The following is a 27,900-nucleotide window of genomic DNA, read 5'->3' on the forward strand; positions in this document are numbered from 1 at the left end:
AAGAGTCCTGCAGCACTTTGAATTAGGTGGTAATTGTGGAGTTTGTAGGACATTATACTCTCATTTCATTTCCAACAAATTTACTCTGTATCTTTGTGTTTGGAATCAAAGAGGAAGTTTAAACTTTCCCAAATGTCTACAGACTGCTTTCAGGGCTGAATATGCATTAAAATGAATCAAAACTTTCTGAAGGAAGACTTACTGCAGGATTCTCAAACAGACAGAATTAGTTTTGTGGGTCTCCGCAGCGGATCATCTGCCTATCCCAACATATCCTCCTTTTCTCACACTGTTTTAAAAGATTTTCAAGATGTCAGTGTGAAACTGAAAAATCATCTCTTTGATTTTGAGCGAATGCTAAAGTTCCAAAACCTGCAGTTCCTCTGAGTCCAGTAGAGGCAACAGTGAGTGAGTCCCCACAGACTCCCATGTTAAAACTTTACAACACAAATAAACATGTTTACAGCCTGATACAAAAACTGTTTGGTCTCTATAGATAATTTCTTTCTTCATAACAACTGTTTAAATTGTATTTAGGCTTAAGCTTTGCATCATTAGGGGCGTGGCCTCTTTGACTGACAGGTGGATGGTGACACAGGTGGCTGTAGCTGTCTGCTAGGCTTCACCTCAGCCTGAAAGGACCTCTGGACCGTGTTTGAGCATAGAGCCCAGAAACCAGTGGGTATCATGGCTACACGCCTTTTCATATGAAACAGCAGTAAAGAAGCTCAGCGCCTATGCATGTGGGCCCCACTGGTGGTCTAGGCCTCAGGTTAGGAGGTAGCATTATAGTCAACCAGGTTCTTAGACAGAGAGAATTTAACCAGAGACAAAAGACTTAAAGAGCTAACCACTTATTGATATCTAAAGAAGTCCAGTCATTAAATCATGCACGCCCGAAAGATTTGCTAGAAATGTTGTTTTGCAAAAGTCTAGAGCTCTGAAACCCAAACCGCTCGTCACACAAACAGCACAGTGCAGGATTATGCACACGGAGCAGACTGTTGCTGAGCAGAAAGGCTTATTTCTGAGAATGAAACAGAAAACAGAGACTAAAGGCCACTTTACTGCTCTCTCACGCACGCACACACACACACACACACACACACACACACACACACACACACACACACACTGTAACTAACAGGCTGGTGACATGTGTCACCAATTGGAATTCATTTTTCATGAAATCAGACCCAGTTTTGATAAAATATGTTTTCTGATAAAGATGAGGTGGTTATGAAAAAAGCTTCATTGATCACCGTCATACATGATAATGTATTGGATATGACCTTAAATAATAACTGACATGAGTGCCGTCAGCTGCACTGTGAGCTGCTGTATTTATTGACATATTTAAAATTGTAAAAGCCATTAAGATTCAGAGACAAACATCAGCTATAATCAACACTAATAAACTGTAAAATCTTGAAGCTCTGCAGCTGTTCCTGACCTCTTATGGTAACTGTGAAACTGTCATAGTCAATCACAGGACATCTCGTTATCACTCACATACAGTCAGTGATTCTTTTGTTGTTTCCTCTTTGAGCATCTCTGTAAACGTAACTTTAACTAACAGACTTGTTCTTGGTGGAGCCTGCCCACTACCGTTTCTGTTTCTACCATTTCTAGGTTCAGTGATGGGGTAGAGGGTGGAGGGTTTGTTGGTCTCAGGATCTCGTGCCTGCCTTTTGCAGATGTGGTGCTTTTGGCTTTGTTGGCTGTTGGATTGTGAAGCGGCTGTAATGAGAAATAACACCTCCATGTCCGAGATCAGTTCTCCAGGTTGGGAATGAGCTTCTGCCCTCTGGGTGAGCAGCGCAGAAGAGGGATGGATGATTTGTTTCAGCAGCATTTGCAGTGATGTGGACACTGTACCGATATGAGCTGAGTGTGAAAGCAAAGCAATTGACTTACTGGTTGATCTACGACTCTATCTGTGGCCACGAGCTCTGGGTAGTGACCAAAAGAATGAGACTGTTAATACAAACAATGAAGATAAACCTCCTTTAATAGGTGCTCAGAATAGAGCTGGTAGTTCACATTGAACGGAGCAAGCTGACCGGGATGCGTCTTTGGTGAGAAGTTCCAAATAATACCTGGAAGAGGTCCTTTGGCAGACCCAGGACAGTAAGAGACCAGGAGAGTCCATCTTAAAGCTGGATTGGGGACGACTGTGTGTCCTTGAGAAGCCAGAGGAGGTGGTCTTGGAGGAAGTCTCAGCTTTGACTGGATGGTCGTCATTTTTTTGTATTGTCCACATTACTTCATGTGATTTAAGTACAATTAAAGCAGAGAAAGGGATGGTCTTCTTTAATTACCCTGAAAGTTCCCAGATTTTAGATTCTGGAGCCAAAAGTTCCAGAACATATAATCACAAGAAAAACAGATTATTATTTTTGTTCCCAACACAAGAAAATCTTTGCTCTCCCATGTGACCCTGCCCACTGTCCCAAAATAAAATCAAGCTCATTCATCACTGTTTTGACTCTTTGAAAGAGAACTAGTGGAGAGGCTCGAACACAAAGGAGATAATTTTCATTGAAGAAACAATGGACAGGCACACGAGAAGATGAGCTTCAGTAACGTAAGGATTTCCTCCGGTTTTCACTCATGCCCAGAATTCCCCAAAATCCCAATGCACTACAATTGCTCAGTCCAGAAATGTATAAAAGATTTAACATTAATGTTTCAGACGATAAAACTAACAAAAAGAAAAAGAAACAGTGTCAGATATGTGTAGGAAAACATCAAGGAAGTGCATCTGGTTCTTCAAAGACATGTCATATTTACATACGTGCTCACAGGAGTCCCTGATTAACAGCTGCAAGCTGACTGTGTGCCATCTGATACGCTGATGAGGAGGATGTCAGTGTGTCAGAGGAACTTATTGATTTGAAGCTTCTGTTGATGAAACAGCTCAGCGGGTTCACAGAGGACCATCGGGGAGAAAGAGGCGTCTGCACGTCTGACCTGCCAGAAACTGCCAGCTGGCCCGATGTGTTGAGTTAATGAGTACCACATGTACCGAGTTTGATTTTTTCCACATTTGAATTGTTTCAAGAAACAGCACTGCAGCCAAACAAGCTTTACTCCGTGTGGAGAACATGCAGCTGATTCGATCACCAGTTTGCACTTTGGAGGTTCAGGTCCATCCAAAAAAGTCACTGAGCTCCATGAGCTGCAGTCTACTGACATCATTTTACATAAAATTGTAAAAATAAGTCACACAGTTTGATAATGAAAGAGTAACAATATGAGTCACCGTCAGTAGCTTAGTGTATCTGCAATAATAAAGCGAACTAACACGACTGGAGACAATGACCTCACTCGGTGGTCCTGTGACACCGCTGTGCTTTATGGGCAAACGTCTCCACTTTGGTCTCGTCTGTCCAGAGGGTGTTGCTCAGGAAAGTCTTGTGCTTTGTTCAGATGCAGCTTTGCAAACCTGGGCTGTGCTGATGTGTTCTCTTTAAGAGAAGCCATACTCATGCTACCTTTAACCTGCTAGCTGAAGCCTGTAGAGGCTTAGGTTTTTTTGCAGTGAGCACTGCACCGTTTGACTTTGGGGGGAATTTGCTGGGACGTTTGATCTGAGCACTCCAGACCAGCTTACAGAAACTTCTGCTTTTAAACAGGTGATCACACTTGCTGATGATCAGTTAATCACTCCATCTGATTATCAGTAAACCTGCCATGGGCCCACTGACCTATTTAGAGACTATACACTGAGTTTGGTTGCACAATAAAAGGAGAAAGTTCACAACTGGAGCACATATCACTAATAATAAAGAAATCTGAGACCAGCTGTTTTTGTAACTCAGCTGTTTCAAAGCAGAGAGCCTGTGTTTGGCTCTCAGAGCTCGTTTTAAAGACTTTTAAAATTCAATCTTTGGGCATATCCGTCATTGATATGACGGATATGCCCTACAAGACTATTTCACACATGACATTGTTAAGATTAATGAAAAGCAGCCAACTCATTTTTCCTGTTCACAAACAGGAAAAACAGCAACGTTTAAAAACTCCATATCCATTACAGATCCTGACTGTTCTCTTGCCCACCTGCCTCCATTCAAAATCAATCCGTAAAAGGTCAGCGCCGTGTTCCATCTCTGAAGACATTCAGGTTTCACCGGAGCAACAAAAATAGATCCAAGACGTGAAACTTTAGACAAACTATAACCACTAAAGCCAGAGAGGAGAAGAGTGACTCGAGCTTTCAGGGCTCAGATGAACTTTTCCTACCTCGTAGAAATAAGCTGAGCGGGCTGCTGAAAAGTTTCTGATCCACAGTTTTAGTCAGAGAGGTTGATCGTGGTCTAAAGGCTTTGACAGACAGCTGTTTGTTGGAGGATTACGCTTCACTGCAAGTGAGGATGAGCACTCTTTGAAGTGGCAGCTGGAGTAAAATTAAAGAAAACTCAAGGCTTATGCACGACAGTCCTAACACTAATACTCAAGAGAGGCTGGAAAAGCTTTTAACATGCAAAACACCTGGTGCACGTTTCAGAGAAAGGTCTCCCAAGTTCAACTCTATAAACCAGGAGGAAATAATGGACTGGAAACTGTGCCCTCGCTCTTGGAATCAGTTCTTTATTAGTTTTTTTCTAATTGGGCACCAACATCTACACATCTGAATGTATATCTGGTGGTGGTTTTATTAGTCCGCTGCAGTAGGGCCATTTAAAGATGCTGATGACGAATCACAAAGATCTCACAGCAGGTTGTGAAGTTGTCCTGAACGCTTTTTGTTACATGAACTTCACGTTTTTTTCTTCACAGTTGTTTATTGTTTCTGAACGTGATTTTTTTGAGTCATTCAACCTCATGTCATACACTCTTTTTACACACCATTTACTTCCATCCATCCATCCTCTTCTGCTTAAGTAACTTTAAAAGCGCTCCTGCAGCCGCTGCTCAACTGGCAGAAACATGACTGTGCTCAAGGGATAGTGATAGTGGGGACATTTTCCCCATGGCAGAGGGGCTTTCTCATAGTCTCATCATCAGTGGAAAGTTCTCCAAGCATCTTGAATCCAAAGGTGTTTCATTTCAGGTGAAACCTGAGAACCTGACTGTGGTGTCCTCAGTGCTCTCTACAAATCTGGAAATAAAGCTGCTATTGAAAAGTTCATATTTTGGTTGGGATGACTTCTAACAGGAAGCAAAGTCCGGGTGTGTCAGAGGACGTGAAGAAACCACCGTCTGCTTTTACAGGGAAAGAACAGCAGAGCAGTGTTTGCACAGCGAGCGCTCTCCTGCTTATTTATGCTCATTATGTTTTTTCCATCTGAGCGTGACCGCAGCTCTGCTCTCTTCCTGCCAAATCAGCGTCCCGGTCGCAGTTGGCAGCGCTCCTCAGGCTGCGGCCCAACATACACAGAGCACCTGTCAGCTGTGGCGGGACAGCACGGGCCTGTTTTTACCTGCAAGAGACACGTGGAGGCTTCAGAGGGGCCTGCACTAATCTACAAGACTCAGACCTGTACCTGCACCTCGGTCAGCTGTGACTCATAAAACAAACAACGCACAGCAAATGAAACGTTTTGATGTTTGCAGGAACGAGTGCTGAAAGTCTGAGTAAAATGAGCTGGGCTAGAGCTGTTTTTATGCCTTACATCATCGGCCTTATAACGACAGGTCACTGCTGCACAACACAATTAAGAAAATGGAAGGATGACAATTTTAAGCTACAGCGGAGACAGAAGTAAGCCCTGTTTTTCTAACTGCAATTTACAGAAGTCCTCTGAACAGGCCACGTTCAGGCAGCGATAAAGTCAGGTACAAGGACATGCTCACTAAATGAGAGTGTTTATTTAAACATGGCTTTGCTCAACATGCAGAGCATGGGTTCCAGTTTTTCTCAAGAACCATAGAAACAGCACGACTGAGAGACTGAAGACAGAAACAAGGAAACCTGTATAACCACACAGTCTGTGCACTCACCCTGTTAGATACCTGTTGGCAAGTATCTGTCTGCCTATGGATTCAGCTCTGATTTTCTTCCAAATGAGTGAATGAATTATCCAAACAGCCGTGTTTCCCGGAAGAGTCGAGCCTGAAGAACCACGAGGATGCTTGCATACTGTGACCTCCTTCGGGAGTGCTAACGGGTTGTGCTACACCAAACATCGTCTCTTGTCAGCACCTGTGCTTCTTTTTAGGTTTTTCTTCCCTAGAATTGAAGTTGCAGAATTGTAGTTTTGACACTTTGCAACAGAAATGAAGCACACAGCACTGGTGTTGTTTCCATCGACTATCACATAGCTTTAAGGGGCTGTGGGAACCCAGGCACTCCTCCCTGTCTCCCTCTCCTCCCCACAGGGGCTCAGACTGATGTTTTAATTCTTAGACTGGAGTAGATTGACTTTAGAGCCCCAGGAAGATAAAAACTGCACATTTCCAATTGCCAATAAAATTAAGCTTCACGGTTTGGTGACTTTCCCCCCAAATATATTCCCTGTAAGTTATATTTCTGCTACACGTTTCACAGTGTTTGAGCTTCAGTAACGGCTCAGCACAGTGGGTGTCTCTGACTCCACCCAGCAGAGCCCTAAACTGAAAAAATACACAGAGGGGGGTGTCCAAATTCATGGGCTGCATCCTCCTGAGGACGCATTTGTAGGCCAATTACGTCACAGTAATGCGACAAAGGCTGTCCAAATTCAGCTCCTCTGAATGCAGCCGACAAATGCGTCCTCCTTTTCCCCGAATTTGAAGGATGGGTCGGGTGTATCCTTCGTGTATGGGCAGAAATCTGTGCCATCAGAAACTGAATTTGAATAAGTTCAATTTGAATTTGAATTGCTCAGATTGAATCTGAATTGTAACTTGAATAAATGCTTTTGAAAACTGAATTTGAATTAGTCTAAATTGAAATTGAATTTATACTTTGAAAATGAATTGATTTGCTTTGAAACTGCATTTTATCCTTTAAAAATTCAGCTCTCGAATAATTTCAGTTTCACTTCTCACCATTCAGTTTCAGTTCTACGATTCAATTTCAGTTCCAAAATTCAGTTTTTTGGAACTTACATCCGGTTCCGGTTCAAGCGCAGATTAATAGAACTACGTTTTACTAGCGGACCGAAAGTGTTACTGACGGGAATCTACAGCGTCTTGAGCTGAATTAAGACTTCAGAAGTCATTCGTCATGTCGAATGACCAGCAGATAAACTCTCAGGTTGGTAATAAATGTATTACATGTATAAGAACAAGCGTCATGTTAACAAATGATAGCCGTAAGGTAACTTTTATGCTTATTGTAGCTGTTAGCTCAAAACGCTAATTTAGCGTAGTTTGCCCTGAATTCAGCTTTGACAAACAAATATGATCGACTGTTTCTAGTAGAATTCCAAAGTTGTCATCTTGGACCCTCTCAGAGTACCCCCTCTGTATGCTTGCAGAGACCCCTACAGTAGGGAAACATGCAAAACAGTGCCCAAACCTTTGTATTTTAGCTTTATTTATGTCTTACACAGCATCCCAACTCTTTAGCTAACTTAATAACTTTAGCTAAAGTGAATAGTTAGTCTAATTCATTAGTGCAGCATTACTGGATCACCTCTGTTTGAAGTGATATAATGTGATATACAACTATCACTGTGTTTAACTACCATAATAATTCTTAGGGTACTGAGTGCATGCTTAATTAGATTTTTTTTTTTTTAAAGCATACTGTTCCATTAATATGTTTGACAGGCTGAAGTTGTCGGGTCACCTCCTAAATCGGCCATCTTTTACAGGTGTTTTGTGCCAGAAATGGAGTGTCCACTGAAGACTGAAGATACTGAATCTCTACGCCTTGCCATTGATCCCTCTTGTGCCTTCATCTAGACAAGAGACATTAACTTAACCACTCTCATATGCTCTGTACCTACATCACCTTCCCTGACAGTCGTAGCTTGGCTCATCTGAGGGTGAAATTATAAGAATGTGTTATTTTGCAAAGTGCTCTCTCGGGTTCCTAAATAAAATATGGCATTGAGGTCATTTCTTTTGAATTAATCCCTTCTTCTGAAATATAAGAACCTCTCCTGGTTTTAATGGCACTTTGGATTTCTTTACTTTCTGTTCCACTTCCAAACCCAAATAGATGCTGACAAGCTGACACAGTAACATGGAAGAGGGAAAGACGTTGGAAAGGACTACTACAAATAAACCTAATGCCTAACAATGAAAAATGTAAAATAAGAACAATAATAATAATAATAAAGATAAAAGATGAAGTAACAAGTTTTTAGTTTATTCCAAATGATCATCCAGATGTCTGTGACATGTGATGACAAACACCATAATGGAAGGCCTTAGTCATCACATGCTTAAACTCATCATATATTTTTGCATATGCTGAACAGGCAGTCAGACATGCTGTAACTGTGGGGTGGAAAACAGCATGAACACCATACGGCAGGGGTCTCAAACTCCAGTCCTCGAGGGCATGGAAAAGTTGCATGACACCGGTCCTCGAGGACTGGAGTTTGAGACCCCTGTCATATGGAATATGACAGGTGTGGTTGAACTGCATGAAGACTCTGAAGTTTCTCTTCTCTTCTGGCAGGACAGGAATGTAGCCTTGTCCTGTGAGCCACTGTAAGGATGTACTTAGAGTAGAACTGGACTGTCACCGGCCTCAGGCTCTTCACCTTTTCAAAGACAAAGCAGTCATTTAGATAAAATATTAGATATTGTATACCTGTAAATGCACAAAGAGAATTTAGAAATGTTATTATTGTCAAGAGTGAACAAGCACTGATAGTGTAATCTACAGCTGTGGCCAAACGTTTAGAGAATGAGAAGTGTTGTTTGCTTATTTACAAAGTTTGCTGTTTCAGTGATAGTTGTATATCACATTATATCATTTCAAACAGAGGTGATCCAGTAATGCTGCACTAATGAATTAGACTAACTATTCACTTTAGCTAAAGTTATTAAGTTAGCTAAAGAGTTGGGATGCTGTGTAAGACATAAATAAAGCTAAAATACAAAGGTTTGGACACCGTTTTGCATGTTTCCCTACTGTAGGGGTCTCTGCAAGCATACAGAGGGGGTACTCTGAGAGGGTCCAAGATGACAACTTTGGAATTCTACTAGAAACAGTCGATCATGTTTGTTTGTCAAAGCTGAATTCAGGGCAAACTACGCTAAATTAGCGTTTTGAGCTAACAGCTACAATAAGCATAAAAGTTACCTTACGGCTATCATTTGTTAACATGACGCTTGTTCTTATACATGTAATACATTTATTACCAACCTGAGAGTTTATCTGCTGGTCATTCGACATGACGAATGACTTTTGAAGTCTTAATTCAGCTCAAGACGCTGTAGATTCCCGTCAGTAACACTTTCGGTCCGCTAGTAAAACGTAGTTCTATTAATCTGCGCTTGAACCGGAACCGGATGTAAGTTCCAAAAAACTGAATTTTGGAACTGAAATTGAATTGTAGAACTGAAACTGAATGGTGAGAAGTGAAACTGAAATTATTCGAGAGCTGAATTTTTAAAGGATAAAATGCAGTTTCAAAGCAAATCAATTCATTTTCAAAGTATAAATTCAATTTCAATTTAGACTAATTCAAATTCAGTTTTCAAAAGCATTTATTCAAGTTACAATTCAGATTCAATCTGAGCAATTCAAATTCAAATTGAACTTATTCAAATTCAGTTTCTGATGGCACAGATTTCTGCCCATATTCGTGGCCTACCATATCCCAGAATTCATAGCACGGCCCAGCCAAACTCCAGTTTCCAACAATGGCGGCCGCTACTAAGTTTTTAATATTACTCTTATTACTCTTTCTGGGTCACAAAATAAACTTTTAACATATTTTCAGGCTGTGTAAACTTCAAATATCTGCTCAGTTTATCAAGATATCACATATTTGCAAAAGTGCTCCGACGTTTTCAGAGACGTCTGTTACCCACCAGCTCGATAGCTAGCTGGGAGCTCGAGGGTCACTGGAGCCGCCGAGAACGGCAAACTATAATATATAAGTCACTTAGATAATGTAAAAATGTTATTGTTTGGCTCTTTCAGTGTTTTATTTGTTCATGATTAAATCGGTTTGGCTGAGATTAAAGTCATTAGATTAGATTAGATAAAATAAAACTTTATTAATCCACTGGGTGGGTTCCTCCTTGGTTTTCACACGGCTGAATAAACATCAAACAGAAGTGTGAGATGGTCGAGAATTTACTTGTTATATTTTAGATAGCAAAGAGCAGACGGCCGAGTTTATTAAACTCCACAGAGACAGCGGTGAAGCAAATCTGAAGGCTAGACCGTCCAATTTCACGGCCGTTTACTTCCGGCCTACCCGACCTTCTGAGGACCCGGCCCACATAGACCGCGAAGGCCGGGTCCTCAGGAGGATGCAGCCCATGAATTTGGAAACGACCTTACCTCTGCCTCCACACAGCTTAAACAGGAAGCTTGCCATGATTGGCTCATTGTTTTCCCTGTTTCAGATGCTGATTGGCTGTTTGGTGTGGAGGCGGGACAGCTGGCATCATCTCAGGTTTTCTTTCAGGATTCCTCACAGCTCCTCTCTCTTTTACCTTTATTTCTTCAGATTTTCTGTCCTTCACAAACAGAAGGTTTGAATAGAAGAATGTGACTCTTTATGACATCACACACATTATTAGAAACTTTGGATGTGTTTAATATGAACGTTAGCACTGAACATGAAAAACATGACAAGAAACGGCAGAATAAGCCCATTTCAAGGTTCTGGCCCTGAGTCAGGTGATGAGAAATCTTAAAAGCTGTGAAAACCAAACAATGCAGGTGTTAAGAAACTCCAGCACGTGCTCAGGTTTGCACAAATGGACACCTTCCCCTGGAAACACAGTAAAACTAAAAATAGCCTCGGCATTTTCCCATCAGGAGCCAAAGCAGAATCTGAGCTCTGAGAACACAAACATAGCCCCTGATCAAAGATGACCATCTCCATTGATTTCCAGCATCTTTTATTAAATTAGTGCCCTGAGATAAGAATGTGCCTGGCTGTAGCTCAGGAGGTAGCGCAGGTCACGTACTGATTGGAAGGTTGGTGGTTCGATCCCTGCCTCCTCCAGTCTGCATGCCAAGTATCCTTGGGCAAGATACTAACCGCAAGTCTCCAATGCATGCATCGGATTGTGAATGTGTGTGAATGTCATTAGAAAAGCACTCAGTTTAGAGTCAGTGCTTGTGAGATTGGGTGAATGTGGCATGTTGTATACAGCGCTTTGAGTACTTCTATATGAGAATCAGTCCATTTACCATTACCGGCAGAGTGTGGTCATAGCCTCAGCCTCTACATGGTTATTTATGGTGAAAAGGCTTTTCCACTAACATGGTGCCAAACAGAGAATGACTGATTCCCTCAGAGTTCAGGAGCAGCTGCCTGGTGTAGTCAGACTCACACACTGGGCATCTGCAGGTATACCTGCAGATGCCCAGTGTGTGAGTCTGACTGCAGAAGTTACACTGCAGAAGTAACTTCTGCAGTAAACTGCAGAAGTTACACTTCCTATAGGAAGTGTAACTTCTGCAGTTGTTTTGTTCTTCATTTTGTGATGCAGTTTTAGAACTTGCTGGTTCCACTTTTGTTTTTGTTTTTGCTGAATAGACCGGTCTCTGAGACTTGGTTTGATCCCTCTAGCTTCATACCACATCCGGAACAGTGTCTAGTCTGATTGAGGGCTTTTATTTTGAAAATCGTCAGGGTTCTCTCTCCCATTGCTGTTTCTGACTTCCTGTCCTCACCATCTGCAACTTGATGTGGTGTTGTTCAGCAGTAGAGCTCGGTGGCTTTAACAGCTTTGTTTCTGCTCACCATAAAAACACAGCTGTAACTCTGCTGATTACTATGTTTCAGCTGTGATGACAGAAACATATGAAAGATATGAAGATTTTTCTCTTTCTCTTACTCATTAGCAAATTCAAGCAGTTCTGTAAAATCAGCTTTTTGATGCAGCAAACAAGCTGAAAATAGTTTGTTCCTCACTGCTTCTTCACCTTTGAAGAATTAATTACACTGTGACTAATTACTCAGTGTCGTCTGCTCCTGAGCTGATCCTCCAGAGGCCTGAGGAGTCTGCACAAACTGAATCCACATGCAAGTTTCAACATGGAGAGTTTCAAAGAGCTTTGAGAGCATGAAGAGAAAGTGAAGGCTAAGCCAGTGAGAGTTCGTATTTAACCTGATTTACTCACTGCCATGAATAATTTAATCTTGACTAGTGAACGTATCAACTCACCTGGCATCAATCTGGTTCTTGAACATCTTTAATTTTTTGTTGTGCTGTTTGATTATGTGTAAAAACAGTTGACAAGAGCTGCAGACTTAAATATTTCCTTATTGGAGGCTCTGCAGGGAGCAGGTCGATCATGCTGATACAAACTCTGTTTTATAACATTTAAAATAAAGTTTCCTCAGAAACGTGGCGTCCACACCGCTCTGGATCTGTGCTTTAAAATCAGATCATTAATAAATCAAGCATGTTTGTAAAAGCTGAGCAGGTTTCATGTTGAAAGCTTTTTATCTGCAGCACAGAGCAGCTGATGATTGCAGTGATTAGCATCACTTCCTTCATGTTCATCCAGATTTCCAGCAGCAGTTTACAGTGAAACGTGGAAATGGAGCCGCTGACGTTGGTTTTCCTGGAAACCCATCTGAACGTGTTTGAGTTTGGATGAGCAAAGCAGCTGTTTGCCATCATCTGAACTTCTTTATTTAATTAATACCATCAGTGCAGTGCTAATCCCATGCATCATCACGTCTGCGTGAAATCACCCCCCCCAAAACCTCTCAGGAAAGCTGTGTGAAAATGACTTTCTGTGTTCAGTCTGCACTTTGGCTAAACTCGACCCCCCCAAACCTCCACCTGGTAATATAAAGGGCACAACCTCAGCGAGCGCCCATTTTCCTGTTACATAACATCCTGCAGCTGCGCCGAGCTCACAGAGTTTTATAGAGAAAACATCTGTGTGGAAGAACTGGCACAGACATCGCTGACTTTTTACCTGTTTTAGCTCCTAGTTTGGGTCAGATGGTAAATATTTTCTGTTGAGGTCACGTCATCGTTTCCTGCAGCAGCTTCCATCTAATCAGCGCTTCTGTTTTTATCCTCAACATTATTTAATATGCAGCTCAGAAATGAACCAAAACTAATACATAAGTACATAAATATGATTCTGTATTTTCTATACATTTTGTTTCTACAGTTATATATTCAGGTTATCTTTTTTCACTTTGCATTTACTTGTTTTTCTAGATTTTTATTTGTGTTTATTACACGTTATTTATTGCTGTAATTCTACATGGATTTATTGAATGATTCTATTTTCATTAATTAATTTATTTCTATAAACCAAAGTCTAAATTTAGTTGACATTATTTCTATTTTTATTTATTATTTAGTTAATTTCTACATCTATTTTTGGCTGTTTGGCAGTGGTTATTACTAAAGCGAAAAAACAGCTTGTTGATCAGGATGATGGACTCCTGTAAATGAAGCTGTGAAAACAATATATATATACAATAATAGTTTAATTCTTAGGAACAAAGTGATTTCATTTTCAGTGCCTGTCTTAGAAATGTGTAAAACTTTGTTTTGTCATTTTGACGTTTATTTTGTTCATCACTGGAAACTTCTTAGAAGGAGAGCAGGAGGAATGTTCAGATGTTCACAATGAAATGTGATGTGTGGAGCAACAAACCAGTGAAATGATTGGCAGACTGATTTGACTTGTGTGATGTATAATGTATAAAGCATTAATATAAACCATGCAGTTACTGACCCACACATACTGAGGCAGAGAAAACTACGTGATATACTGGAGCTCACTGTTGGCACTTCACTTGTTGGCCAGGTGTAATCAGGTTTGTGTCTGTGACTATTAACTGCTGATGGACCTGGTATAAATGCTGTATTTTGTAGTCGAGGTGATCTGAATTCATTGTGCTCACACAAGATGAACCTGGAGGATTTTTTCCCATTACAACAGGCAGTGGAAAAGATCAGTTCATCGTCAATGTGGAACTTTTTTCAGGCCATGTTTCCTTCACGGGTCCAGCTCAAGGATAAAAATAGACACTCTCGCCAATAAAAATGACGCTGCTGCCAAGCATCGCCGCCTCCCACCAGCAGAAGTCCTCGGCACCTGCTCGACCCAACAGTTTGTGAGAGTTCAGAGATCTGCTCCCCCCAGTCGGTGCTTGAACACGAAGGAGGGGCAGATTGCAATGTGTTGTTTATGTTCCTTCAACGAGGCCAACGAGGCGTCTGACTCTCTGCATCAGCAAGTTTTCTCCCAGCATTATGGTCCTCAATTAGACAAACCAGGATGTTGGGAGTTTGTGCTGGTCCCAGCGAGAGTCAAGAGATTTTTGTTTTTAATCCAGCAACCTGTGCTCTGAATCACCTCTGCACCATTCTCACTGCTTATTTAATATGGAGCGTGTTTAGGGACAAACACGTAAAAATAGGATGTAAACGTGCTGGACTTTAGAATAAGTGTCATGTTTTTTCATTATGCATTTCATAGATTTCTCACTCATCTTCATTTTACTGTAAAAACAGACACTTTGACAGTACTGTGGAAAACTTTGAGCCACCCTTCATTGCTTATGAATTATATTTTGCTTCCAAGGAGCCGGGCTGTCTTTAAAACTGTTTACAGTGCTGTAGAACAACAGTTCTCCAGATCTGTGAAGCTCTTTCAAAGTTCTTCTTTGGACATTGGCTGCTTTTCCACTCATGTTCAGTCCAGTCCTCGTGCCGGACCATTTTCACTCACTCAGCTCACGAATGAACCGGTGCTGTGTCTGCACGCAACAGACAACCGAGCAAAGACTTCAAAGGACATCTTCTCTAACTTGTCCTGAGCAGACGCCTGTCCCACATGCTGTTAAGAGCCTGAAAGTTTACCCAGCATGCACTTAGATTTTCTCCAGTGAATTATCAATAATCTGCTGCAGTTTATTCAAAATACAATAGATCCATCAAACTGATGATCAGAGACCATGAAGAACAACAGATTCAGTTTTCAGGTTGTGACTCAGGTAGTGGGTAAAAAACTGATCTTATTGCAGTTTTTTAGCAAAGCTTAAATATGCTTTTCAGCCCTGAAAATGTCATGGGGATCTCTGCTGGACCGATGAAGTTATGAGGCTCCAACATGCTGGAAAAATAATTAAAATGTGCCAAATTTGGACTAAATGAGCCAAACCTTCATCTTCCTGAGAGAAGGGCGAGCTGAGATGAGCATACCTGTGACGGGGGAGGTGGAGAGGATAATCTGTGACATTTTGGGCTGAAGGCAGTACGCTGACCCAGAAACACCAAACGAGCCTCATCAGCCCAAACGAGGAGAGTGAGGAGATGAAGACGGACAAGCAGAAACACGAGTGAACTTCTGACCTGCAGAGAAAACACGGCGCCGACTCATGACTCAGCAGACCCGAGCTTGGCTGCACTTCTGCCTGCCTAAAAATGACAGAAAGATTTTTACTGTTTTTGTAGATATGATCCACTGGAGTTATTGAGTGGACGTGGTCTAACAGCAGGCACTTGTTTAGTGGTGCAGAGATAAAACGAACAAACAGCTTTCGGTGAGGACGGTAAACGTCTGTTGTCTGATTTCGAGGGCCTGAATCAGCAAACAGGGGCGTGGCAGTGTGTAATTTTTAGGCTGTGCAGGAGTGAATAAATGTGCATTTAATTGATGTAAACTTGTTAATGAACATTTTTACTATTTTAAAAAAGTAACTTTTTAAAAATTAGATGTATTTTTAATGTTCTTCCTACCTTTAAAGACTTTTAGAGTATTTGGGGTAAATGATCGTAATGTGCTGAGGTTTAATAAGTAATCGAGGGCACAGAACTGATGAAGAATCAACATTAGAGTTTAATATGAGGCTTTAATGGCTGCTGTGGTTTTACTGGATGAAAATATGGCCCAAGTGGGAGAACCTCATCTCGGTTCCACTCTGCAGGTCATGTGTTGGTGGGAGCAGTGAGGCTGTTTGGGTGAAATAGCTTCACTGGGATTTACAAAGCAATTATAAGGTCGGTGCTTTTTTTAGATGCACTAGTGCTGGGGCTGGAGGCTGCAAATGTCAGCTCCAAGCTTTGATCAGCACTCAAATACCTTGTTAACTAGTGGATGGAGATTCAATACATTCATTCATTTGACCCCTAAGGATGAATTTGTGGATGTGGGATTGATGATGGGCGTATATTTCCAGGGCTGATGACCACTTAAATCTGCATCTAACATATTTGGTTTTCAGTCACTTCTCTTTTAGTGAGTGCCAGTCTGAGCTTTTAGAAAAACTCTCTCACATAAATAAAACTTTGGTTTTTATACAAGAGAAAAGTTGTGTTTTCTGTAGCTCAAATAACAGTTTTCACATGCCAAACTGGAAAAATGTTTTTACCATGAACACAGTTCCTAAAGCTTCACATGGTGGTGTATTAATGTTATAAAGTGCGAGGAGCTGATTGTTGTGGAGCAGCAGTCAGCTGAGGTCGGCTGCTTTCTCTGCTTGACACTTCCTGACAAAGAGAACGGTCCTTTTGTGAAAAATTCAGGATGATAGAAATGAACTGAGGTTAGCACAAAGACACCTAAACACTGGCCACAAAATCTGAATTATCTTAGAAGAACTTTGACTGAGCAATGTCATCTTTAAGAGAGATGCCACCAGAGTTCCAGGATGGCGAAAACTTAGCTTCAGGACCTCCTCTCATCCTTTCCTGTGAGTCCACATTGATACACTGCAAGTTCAGGCGCGGCAAATTGTTGCAGTGCACGAGTGTTTGCCACGGGCAGCATGGTGGAACAGTGGTTAGCACTGTTGCCTCACAAAGAGAAGGTCCAGGTTTTGAATCCAGCAATTGGGCGGGGCCTTTCTGTATGTGTATGGGTATTCTGGCTCCTCCCACAGTACAAAGACATGCAATTAGTGGGGTCAAGTCCACAGGTGTGGGTGTGAGTGTGAATACGCTGATCACAGAAGTGTTAACACTGAAACTCATCCACACCAGGAGGACTTTTATATCAGAGCATTATCATTCTCAATGCGTAACATACCGACCATTTGTCACACCCCTAGACGTCTCATAGTGAAGCAAAAGGTACCCTTCCACGTTCTTATTAAACGCTCTGGGTTCTCAATTGACTTCAATATAAACCCGCTTGCAGCGGTAAGAGACCTTAGAGATGAGGCTTTAGCCGTTCAGACCAACACAAACACATGAAAGTATCACTGATAATTCAACAATAAAATAACTTTTGTTGTGGGCATCAAATAGTGTTTTCCAAAGTGATTCAGGATCTGAACAGAACGGATTTAACAAACATAATGCGTTGTTAGGTTTATTTTCATTTCACATGTAAAACATTTATGGATTCGTTCCAACTCATTCCCAACGTGTAAAATACCGACGATTTGCCACAATCATTAATATTGTGACAAATCGATGCTGGGATGAGAACGTGTTGATAATTTAATGCCCATTCAGATACCACCTTAAGACTCTGCACTCTGAGCTCAGGGGGATCTTCTATGAATGGTGACATCATTTTTCAGAGCACTGATTGGTCGTAAGTGTTGTTCTTGTGCACCTCGATCCTTCCTCCTGAATATGACTTGCTCTGCAGCGTGTTTTTGAGGCCTCAGTAAGCTTTCAAATGCTGAGATTTAGCTGCTCCGTGATTCAGGAAGGTTTGAGCTTGTTTGTACTGGAGCTGGATAATCAGATATTTTCCACCTGTTTTAATGTTTAAGACTTTAATGCTGATGTTTCAGTTTGGTGTATTTCTGCCTGCTGGTCAGAGTTCAGTGGACCATCAGATGCTAATCAACGTCGTGTAAGCATAAATACTTAAAGAATCCTGATATTAGAGGCACTTATTACTCATCTTAGGGGGATTTGAGTTTGGTGCTAATTACTTCCAGCTGTACTGTATAAGTGGGCCTCTAGAATTACCTCGAGAGCTTCTTCCCTCCTCCAGTATTTATTCCTGAAACCTCAAAGAAAGCAGTAAAGGCAGAGAGGGAGTGCTTCCCCGTGCAGAGCAGCTTTGCTCTCTCTGCTTTGAAGAGGATTCAGAAATCTGTGAGGATTTCTCAACCAGAATGTGTTGGAGTAAGACTCACCCTCTCCAAAACACGATCACAAAGACACTGTGCAGAGAGCAGGAAAGGATCAGTGTGTACATGCATGCTTTGGAAACCTTTATTTAACCACACTGTGTCTAATGGGACATTTTCATGCTTCAGTTTTGCTGCAGGGTCTCAGCAGTAAGCGGACATTTGTCACAATGGGGCTCATGTTAAGGACAAAGAGGGCAAACCACAGATTATGTCTGCACTGCAGTCCAAATCAAGACAGAAGAAAATAAGAATTAATCAGTGCGCGTGTGTGACAGGAAGATGGTGGGAAGCCGAGCAGACACCTACAAACAGAAGCTGCCAGGGGAGAGAGTCTCTTGACAGATGCTTTTATTATTTAGCTGCCATTTAGAGCAGGTGAGCTGAATTCTACTAAACACCTTTGAATCTGCCCCCCAGCTGTAAGCAGGAAGTCCTTTGTTTCTTTCTCTTTAGTTGGTAAACCACAACGAAGACAAACATGTTCTGTGAGTAAAGTAAAAAGTTTGTTTTCAGAGAGCCAACACTCCACAGCGTCCTCATCTAAAGGCGTTGCAGTAGGTCAGGAATGTAGCTAGGAGGATTTTGCCAACATTCATGGTGTTGTGCATCCTGAGGTTTCTGAGGGGGACATTCAGTGAAAACACACTTCTGTTTTTTTTTAGAGGTCACATCATTTTTTTTTACCACATCGATCCATTATGACACACAGGAACAGATCCAACAAGCCCTACGATGGGAAGTATCCAGAATGGGGCATCCAGAGAGCAATCGAAATGAAGGAGGAGCACTGAAATATGTCCAGATGTTTAGAAGAAGCTGACCTTCAAGAAATCAGAGTTTAATCAGTGAGTTTAATCAGCTTTCTGTGGTTGAAGTCACAGAAAGCGAGTGCAGCTCATAAGCAATGGACTACAGACAAGAGTGAAAATATAAGGAATTTATTTTTATCCATCCGTCAGTTTTTCTAAAGATCCCCTCTCCTCTCCTCTCCCTCACCACCTCCTTCAGCTCTTTGGGGTACTGAGGTGTTCCCAATCCAACTTAAAGACATAATCTCTTCATCGTGTCCTGGTTCTGCCTCCTAGGGAGTCCCCTATCACCAAAACACCTCCCTGACGGGGGCATCCCAGTCAGAAATGATCAGTAGAAATTGTGTCCTCATCCAGCACATTCATGTCCTGCATGGATATTTCAGTGTAGTTGCTTTAGGACATGAACAAACAAGGTCAAAACAAAAGTTCCTCTAACACTTTTCATACTGTAAGCAACCCCAAAAATCAGCAGAATTTGGTGATGGTGGAGAGGAAGAACTCTCTCTTAACAGGAAAAGACCTCCAAAGGAACCAAGATGGAAGAAGCACAGACTGTGGAAAATTAAAGATGTGTGAACAAGAATAGCAGACAGTTTCACCTGGATTTTACAGGTGTTCAAATGGAAACTTTAATAAATAAACTGGTATTGGTCAAAAAGTAGAAGCTGGGCGTCCCTGATGTGCAGAGACAAATGGCATCACGTGGCAGGAAGATGACACTGAAGCCACGAGAACATGTGAGATGATCCACAGCAGGAGGTCAGTTTTAATCTGCCTCTGAAAAGTTTGGATTCCTCGGTGTGAAAAAATCCTGATCCTTGGCTTCACATCCACTCGGACATCTGAGTTGGCCACTCTTTTAAATATTTAGTGTCTGGGACAGTGTGAGCACACTCAATGAGTTTTTAATTCAACATGAATTGTGCTAATAAAAAGCCAGAGTAGAATATCAAGTGAATACTTTTCAGGACATGAGGGACAAAATAATGGACAAATATCAGCAGGATGTCACAGGCGGAGCTTTAACCAGGAAACTGCTATCAGTCAACAAGCAAATGACCATCAATTCATTTTATGATTCTGCAGTACAAAGACGTACCAGTCTGTACCTCGGTGATCAGCAGAGGAGTTAATCATAAACTAAATAATCTGATTATTTTTGCATGCAAAGGTTAGCAAATATTCCCCTGAACACTAAAATGACTAACAGCCTTCTGTTAGGTGCATTTTTATGTCCAGTTCCGTGTTTGTCTGAGCAAATTCCTTTACAATCTTCCATAAAATGTGAACATTACTCATCACTCCTCTGCTCGGAGAAAAGACGAGCTCTTCATTGGCAGCCGTAAAGCTTCTTGTGTATGTAAAACCAAACAGATAGTGCTCTTAAAAAAGATAAGATAAGCACGCCCGGCCAGCTTTTACCTAAAAAAGTGTGTGTGGGTGTGTGTGTGAGTGAGTGTGCCTCAGTAGTGTCTTAAGGAGGTGGACTGTCAGTAAGAGAGAGATAACTCTGTATGCATCCTGTAGAAACTACTAACAGATTACAGTAACAATAATCAAACATAGAACAGGTGGCTGCCTTGGTTTATAACTCCATTAAAGAGTGTGACCTGTGGCAGACTCACGCTACACATGACAGGAATAACATCACAACCATTTCAATTACTGCAGCAGAAACAGAAAAATGCTTGAACCGGGGAAAATGCAAACATCTGAGGAAGTCCTCTCCAACAATGAATAAGCAGCCTGGGATCCTAAAACATTACAGCATCCTCCGTTCTGTTCCTGCCCGCTGCATTCGCATTACTGTGGGTAAATTTCCACAGTTGACCTCTGGCACAGACTCAGGGAAAGAAAGAGCTCAAGAATAATCAGGAAAAAAGAAGGAATTCCCTTTAATTCCTCAATAGAATCTGATTTTCACACAAGTCATTTTAAACATTTGTGATCAGTCTGAAATCAGCCACGTAAACCCCTATGATGGAGCTCCATCCACCTATCAGCTGATCTAATTGGTTTATAACCAGTTTCATGTGAAACCGAGGGGATCATGTCTGTGGTTAGCCCAGAGACCCCACAGCCAATCAGAGAAAAGTTGGCTTTGAGAGAGAGGCCATGATAGTGCATGCAAAGATGCATTATTCTACATCCTGGATCAGAGAGAGACAGGATGATAATGTTTTTTGAAGAAACAGTAAGACATAATATTTTACTCCAACATCTTCCATTAAGCATGAAAACAGAAAACACAAATTTCAAACAAATTCAGAATACATTAAGTTAAAATATTGTAGATATGATGGGGTTATTACACTGATTTTAATTATTTTTTGAAAAAATTACCTTGATGTTTCTGGGGACACAAAGAGCACAGAACACCTTGACGAGTGTAAAACAAACACGTCTGCTTTTACACTGAATCCAGGAATTCTGTTGAGCTCATCAGCATTCAGGAAGCAGCAACGTTTGCAGGCTGTACTTCACCCGAATGTCATCTAGAATCAGGTCATTTATTCACATTTGCACCATTTTGTGCATGATCTTGTGCCTAATTGACTGCAGAGGAGCCTTTGTGTGCCGTCTCTCTCACCCTCACTGAGATCATGAAGTCAGTGGCTGGACGTCAGAAAATAAACCGGCTGCAGAGAGACAAGGACGACCCCTCCTCAACGCTCCACTGCGTTACCGCAATCATGCTCATGCTCGGTGTGAGCGTGTTCATGCACATGCTCGGTGTGAGCGTGTTCATGCACATGTATGTGCTATATGCAGGCAGGCGGGGGGATTGGCTCAGGGTCTCACTCTCAGTCTAAACCACCTTAAATCATGTCACGAGCTGCCTTTTCTTAACAGATACTGCAGTCTGGATCAATAACACCAAACGCTGGCATATTAAAGGCAAACAGAGGGCTGTTATTTGGTAGCTTTCAGAGGCTTTTGGTTTTCATCACTGATGTTTTGTCCTTGACATTTTCTGTTAGGAATGTGCTTTGCTCTCTCAGCCATATCTTTCTTATTTTAAATAAAATTAGGGGAAATTTTGATCATACTATCAGTCAATGCCTAAATTAAACAAGAGGGGAAATACAGACACCAGCACTTTCCCTTTAGGGATTATATAGTCTTCATAATCACCCCAAAATCAATAATATTACAATCTGTAAAAATTATGGCCCTTACCTTGTTCCCACTTCATTTATACATGAAAAGAACTAGAGCCTAAAATTAAATGAACAGTTGTTGGATAATATTATGAACTGTCAATAAGTAAATAGATAAATGACACGATAAAAAGTGGAGCAGACTGATCACAAATGAAAAAAGGTTAACAGAAAAGGAACTGCAATAGCTAATTGATTTAATGAATTATTAAAGATGGGGATCTATAGAGCCCTGAGATATGCTGCCATCATCGCTGATCCTTGACTTCCTTACAGGCAAAAAACAAAAAATATTAAATATCAAATACAAATAATTAAAATACATTCTTGAACTGTCCATCAGCACAAGAGCACACTCTTTGTTTTCTATGACAAAAAACAAAGCAAAGCATGTGGTGCTTTTTAAAATACATGATATTTTCTACATCATGAATTGAATATTCAGTTCAATTCAGCTTTAATTATACAGCACCAAATCAAAACAACAGTCACCTCAAGGCACTTTATATTGTAAGGTAGATCCTACAAAATAAAACAGAGAAAAACACAACAATCATATGACTCCCACCTATGAGCAAGCGCTTTGGTGACAGTGGGAAGGAAAAACTCCCTTTTAACAGGAAGAAACCTCCAGCAGAACCAGGCTCAAATCCATCCCTAACTATAAACTTGGTCAAAACGCATTGTTAATAAATTGAAGTGAGAGCATAATGTGAACAATTTTATTAACAGAAAAATCCTGATGATGGTGCTGAAATAAAACAGAAGAGGTAAAAGTACACATAAACTAACACAAAAATGCTGTACTGTGATCCAGGGCCAGACGCTGTGCCTGACTTTGCTCTTGTTAAGAAATCCAGTGAAGCGACTTCACAGGACCAATCACTGTCATGGTTCTGCGTCATTTTGACCCAGCATTTTGAGTTCTTATGTTTTGGTTTAATTTTGCATTATGGATTGTACTTTGTTGATTATTATTATAATTCTATGTTTCAGTTTATTCTGGTTAAGGGTTTAGTCCTTAGGTTTTGTGTCTCGTGTTTAGTGCAAGTTTAGTTCAGCATCAAGTCTGCGTCCTTGTGAATTGTTTCTTGTTTCCTGTTTTATTGTGAAGGTCCGTGTTTCATGTGAGTGTATTCAGTTTTGCTTCCCCTGTCTCGTCTTGTCAATTACTTCCAGCCGTATTCCCCACCTGTGTGTAATCTCCCTGTGTTCTTCTGTGTGTATTTAAGTCACGTCTACTCGTTTGCTAGTTGCTGGTTGGTCTGTAAATCTCCTGTTTCATCCTTGTGTTCTCCCTGCGATTTACCTCCATGTGCCTCTGCTCACCCACCTTCATGTTTAGTAGTTTTGTTTTTCCCAGTTCAGATTGTCTTTAGTTCTGTTTGCCATTTTCACCTTGTGTTTTATTTTTACAATAAATCTCCTTCGCACCTCCACGAGTGCCTGCGCTTGGATCCTCCTTTATTTTCTCCACACAACTCATCCCATTCGTTGTAACAATCACAAAGTTTAACCAGGTGTTTATCTTAGCAGATCTGAGAGCTGTGAAGAAACCACAGCAGCCAATTAGACTGAGTAATTGTCTGAGAGCTGGATCACATTCAAAGTCACCAGCTGTGATACAAGAGGCCGACCTCGACCTGCAGCTGCCACTTAGTGTAAATTGATGTCTGTACCGTCTTTCACTCAGTAACGATCTCTGTGATGAGGTGACTCGCACCTTCATCGGTTCCATTAGGCTCGATTTAAAGTGTAAGTTCATTGTGGATTCAAATCTGAGTTCTCATGCCTTAAAGGCGCTTTTAGTAACTTCAGAAAAGTGTGTGAGCTAACATCGTCTGAAAACATGAGGCACAGAAACTGTCCTGCTCTGCTCTGCATGTTCTGTATGTACCAGAGCATCAGTGGATGTGTTGAAACTCCAAATGTCAGATACATGCTGTGCAGTTCAGCACTGAAGCACATGGTGCATAAACAACTCATCCTTTGGATTTTAGTGTAAGATTCACATAGGAAACAGTACACAGGCTGCTACATCAGAATCTGTTCACACATTGGAGAAGAAAAAAGTACCTAATACACATTTAGACTTCCTGTCACACAAAGCTGAAAAAGCCTGAAAAATACAATTTTTATCATATTTTGTTGTATTTCCATGACAGAGTTTGTACTAAGTACCATAACAAATAAAGAATCTAATAACTGCCAGCTCCATAAATAAGGAGAGGTCATTTGATTGATGGAGGAACAAAAACAAACACAACAAAGAATCATTTCTGCAAGGAAGTCGGTTTGTTGAGGTTTTAGGCTTAAAGGGGTGAATATTTTACCTCACTCAGGTTTCCTGTCGCTGGCGTTTTGCTAGAAGCCGGTGATGCGAGATAAATCCAGACCACTGTTTTATATGCAGTAGAGTTTCTGGTCTGTCTGTTTAAGTCAGCAGGCCTCCTAAAGAGATGTGACAAGCCTCTCAGATAAAAAGAAGACGATGTGACACACAGAGCTCTTTAGATAAAATCATGTCTGAGAGCAGCAGAAGACGGTCAGGTCTGTCCCACAAATACACTGCAGGAGCAACATGTCTGCTCACGCTGAGCGCCTCCATCACTCAACACATCTGACCGCTTTAATGTCACTCCAACGTTTAGCAGTGTTCCTACAACAACGCTTTCATGAGGGTTTTTTTTTCAAATCTGATAAATTTGTAGATGTGCATATTTATTATTAATACTTACACATGGAGTTCGTCTTGTTCATAGACCAAGTACAGGAAACTGGACAAGTGAAGAAGAAAAGTGTGATGCCTAAAAAAAACAGGTATGGCAGATGAATAGTATTTCAGAGCTATGTCCTTAAGAAACAGGAATAAATCCAGCAAAGACCTGACAGATGTATGAAAATGACACAAGAACTGAACTGACGATCAGAGGCGCATGTCTGATGGAGAGATGGATTTACACTGTGGATGTCAGGAGGAGGTCCAACAGCTGCATTTCAGGCAGTCGTGTATGAGATCTGAGATTAAACTGGTGAATTATGAGACCAGAAAAGTACCATCAGAGTTTGATCCACCATGCAGTAACATCTGGAAACATCTGATTGGCAGCAGCTTCCTTTTTCAACATGACAATGATCCCAAACAGACTGCCAATGGAGTAAAAACATACCTAGATAGAAACACATAGAGGAACACTATCAGTTATGGATCGGCCGCCCCAGAAACCTGAACTCAGCATTAATGAAGCAGTGTGGGATCATCCTGATGGAGACCACAAAAAAAGGCAGAAACATCCACAGAAGAGCTTTGAATGTCCTTCAAGAAGCCTGGAGAACTATTCCTGAAGATCCTTACAGAGATGACAGAGAGCCGTCATCTCTGCGTGTCATCTCTTCAACCTTTAGCTCAGAGAGGTCAGACTGAGCTAAAGGATGAAGGTGTTTGCGCCAAATGTTCATTTTCAAGCTTGTTGGAATAGTAAAATGTTTTGCCTTATATGCTGTATTTAAATACATGTTTGCACATGTTTCTTATTTTCCACTAAAATTTAAAGAAGAGAGGAATGGCTCAAGACATTTGCACAGTACTGCATGTTTTATATGTGCTATCAGGAAATACTTTTTGTTTGTCCCTCTGGTCTTTAGCGATATCAGCAAAGCTAATGGAAATGTTAGCCACATTAGCTGGACAACATGCTAATGCCAAAGATTCTCTAGTTGAGAGGACCAAAAATAAACATAATCCACGATGTTTTCAGATCCTGAGAGTGCACGTGTTTCCTCTGCAGCCATCAGTGCTTCATTTGGTGCACTTTGCTGGCAGCTGAGATATTTTTGTGTTTCAGCAAAAGTGGCTGTTTGTTCCATGTTTGAGAGTGTGCCAAATGAGCTGCCAGGCAGGCATTATGTAAGACATGTAACATGGTGACATAGATAAGTAACAGAAAAGTCTGCATGCCAACAAGGCGTTTCAGGGATTTCAAACACAGAAAGAATATGTAGAACAGCAAATGAGAAGAAAAACCTCAAAAAACTAACTTTAAACTCTCCAAAGCTCATATATTTTAACAAGCCGTTCATGACTTTTACTTTATTATAATGTTAGCTGCACAGATAAATTAAAATATAAAAGTACAAATAAACCATGCACAGTTTAGAGTACTCATCTGTGTATCCATTGTGTCACATTATTCTAATCTTGGACTGTTGGGTCCACATGTGGCCATGTCTGCAGTTTTCTTTGGACAACTCAGCTGCAGGCACACCTGATATCAGGTGTGCAGGACCATGAAAACATCTGCCAGAGCCTGAACTGAGCCAAGCGCAGGCCCAATTGGGCCCAAATGTGTCTGCTATGTGTGAGTCATACTAATGAACTCAAACTGCAAATGACAATTTTAGAAATCTTTCTCTAAATTTGATAAGAGACGTCATTCCACTTCAGACTCTCAGGACCGAGACACCAAATACTGAACATTAACCATAACATCTGATAAGACGTTGAAGTGCAGAGAGTCACCGCTCTGCTGAGGAGCAGCTGCTCTGCCTCCATCGCTGGCAATATTCGGTGATCAGTGTTTGGTGGCGTGACAGCGGGAGGCTTTTCAGCATCCGTCATCTGAGCTGCTGCATTGTTGTCCCCGCGGAGAGGAGCGGGAGGAATGCTCAGTTGGTGGTGTGGAGGAGGGAGGGTCAGAGAGAAGGGGGGTCTATACTTAGAGGACTGACTGCATGTTGCACCTGTCCTCCACCCATCATCATGCAGCTCACGCTTCGAAGGACGACGCTACGCGAGCTGGTTTTGTCTACAAATTCTGAAATGAAGCAGAAACGATGCAAAGACACAACCCCAGACCCTACACGCCAAAGAACTGTGATTTATGCCGCCACATGTTCTGCTGAGAGGAAACAGATTCAAGTTTGCATCAGTCAATAAAACCAAAACAGAAACACAGGCCAGGCGTGACGCCACGGTAGCCCTTCATCTACTTCCAGAGCTTATTAGAAACAAAAAGAATAAATGATTGGACAGTTTGTATTTAACTCATGAGCTCTATATAAAAGTGAAGTTAGAACAGACGGGTCTTAAAAAGGCTCTTCTGGTTCCTCAGTTTGTGTGGGGCTCTCTCAAATAATGTCAACCACCAGTTACTATGGAAAAATATGGATTCTTCGACCCGCTGACCAATGTTGCTGGGTGTCACTTTGTGAAAATCAATCACAAAGAGACTGCTGCACCAAAAACCTCCAACTGGTCAAAAACTGGTCACAAGCTGATTGCTGCAGAAGACGCCAACTTGTCTGCAAACATTCGCTAACTACTGTGTGACTTTGGCCTTTTTTACTTGACCCTCTTTAGTTTCACATCACTGTGAGACCTGAAGCTGAAATAACTCTTGGATACTAACTGAACTCTGAACTTCAGCACCAACACCGACAGCCTCTGCTCCAAAGTCACGTAGCGTTTACTGAACAGGAAGTTCAGTTGTCTTCAACTCTCAGTAGAGTCAAAATGAAATGCAGCCCTTGTTCATATGCTGAAGCAGAGGACAGTCAGGAGAAGCTTTGATGCAGACAGAGATGCTGGTTTGGTCCGAACATGGGATGTTTGCAGATAAATGCAGTCGTGCTTTCTACTCAGTGCACTGGTGCGATGAATGAATCATGCATATCTCTGGAATAATAACTGGCAGGCAGAGGCCCAGTGTGATATCAAAATTAGAGGGTAATTGTGGTGCTAAAAGCTTCCCATTAGTGGCGTCATACATCTGCTGT

At 41.4% G+C, this 27,900-nt stretch overlaps 1 long non-coding RNA gene across 2 annotated transcripts; it reads right to left on the reverse strand.

Moving 5' to 3' along the window:
* Positions 1-1,423: 1,423 nt before the first annotated feature.
* On the reverse strand, positions 1,424-27,550 carry LOC120744146. 2 transcript variants are annotated; one of them, XR_005698303.1, is made up of 6 exons: positions 27,539-27,550; positions 22,472-22,482; positions 15,452-15,461; positions 7,724-8,492; positions 5,946-5,950; positions 4,570-5,099 (listed from the first exon to the last, which is right to left on the reverse strand). It is a non-coding gene; the product is annotated as an uncharacterized LOC120744146 (long non-coding RNA). The 2 variants fall into 2 exon arrangements; XR_005698302.1 differs by lacking the exons at positions 15,452-15,461; positions 22,472-22,482; positions 27,539-27,550 and having other exon boundaries at positions 1,424-5,099; positions 7,724-8,640.
* Positions 27,551-27,900: the final 350 nt, after the last annotated feature.

Source organism: Simochromis diagramma, unplaced genomic scaffold (genome assembly GCF_900408965.1).
Source record: "Simochromis diagramma unplaced genomic scaffold, fSimDia1.1 OVJJ01000557.1, whole genome shotgun sequence".
NCBI lineage: Eukaryota > Metazoa > Chordata > Actinopteri > Cichliformes > Cichlidae > Simochromis > Simochromis diagramma.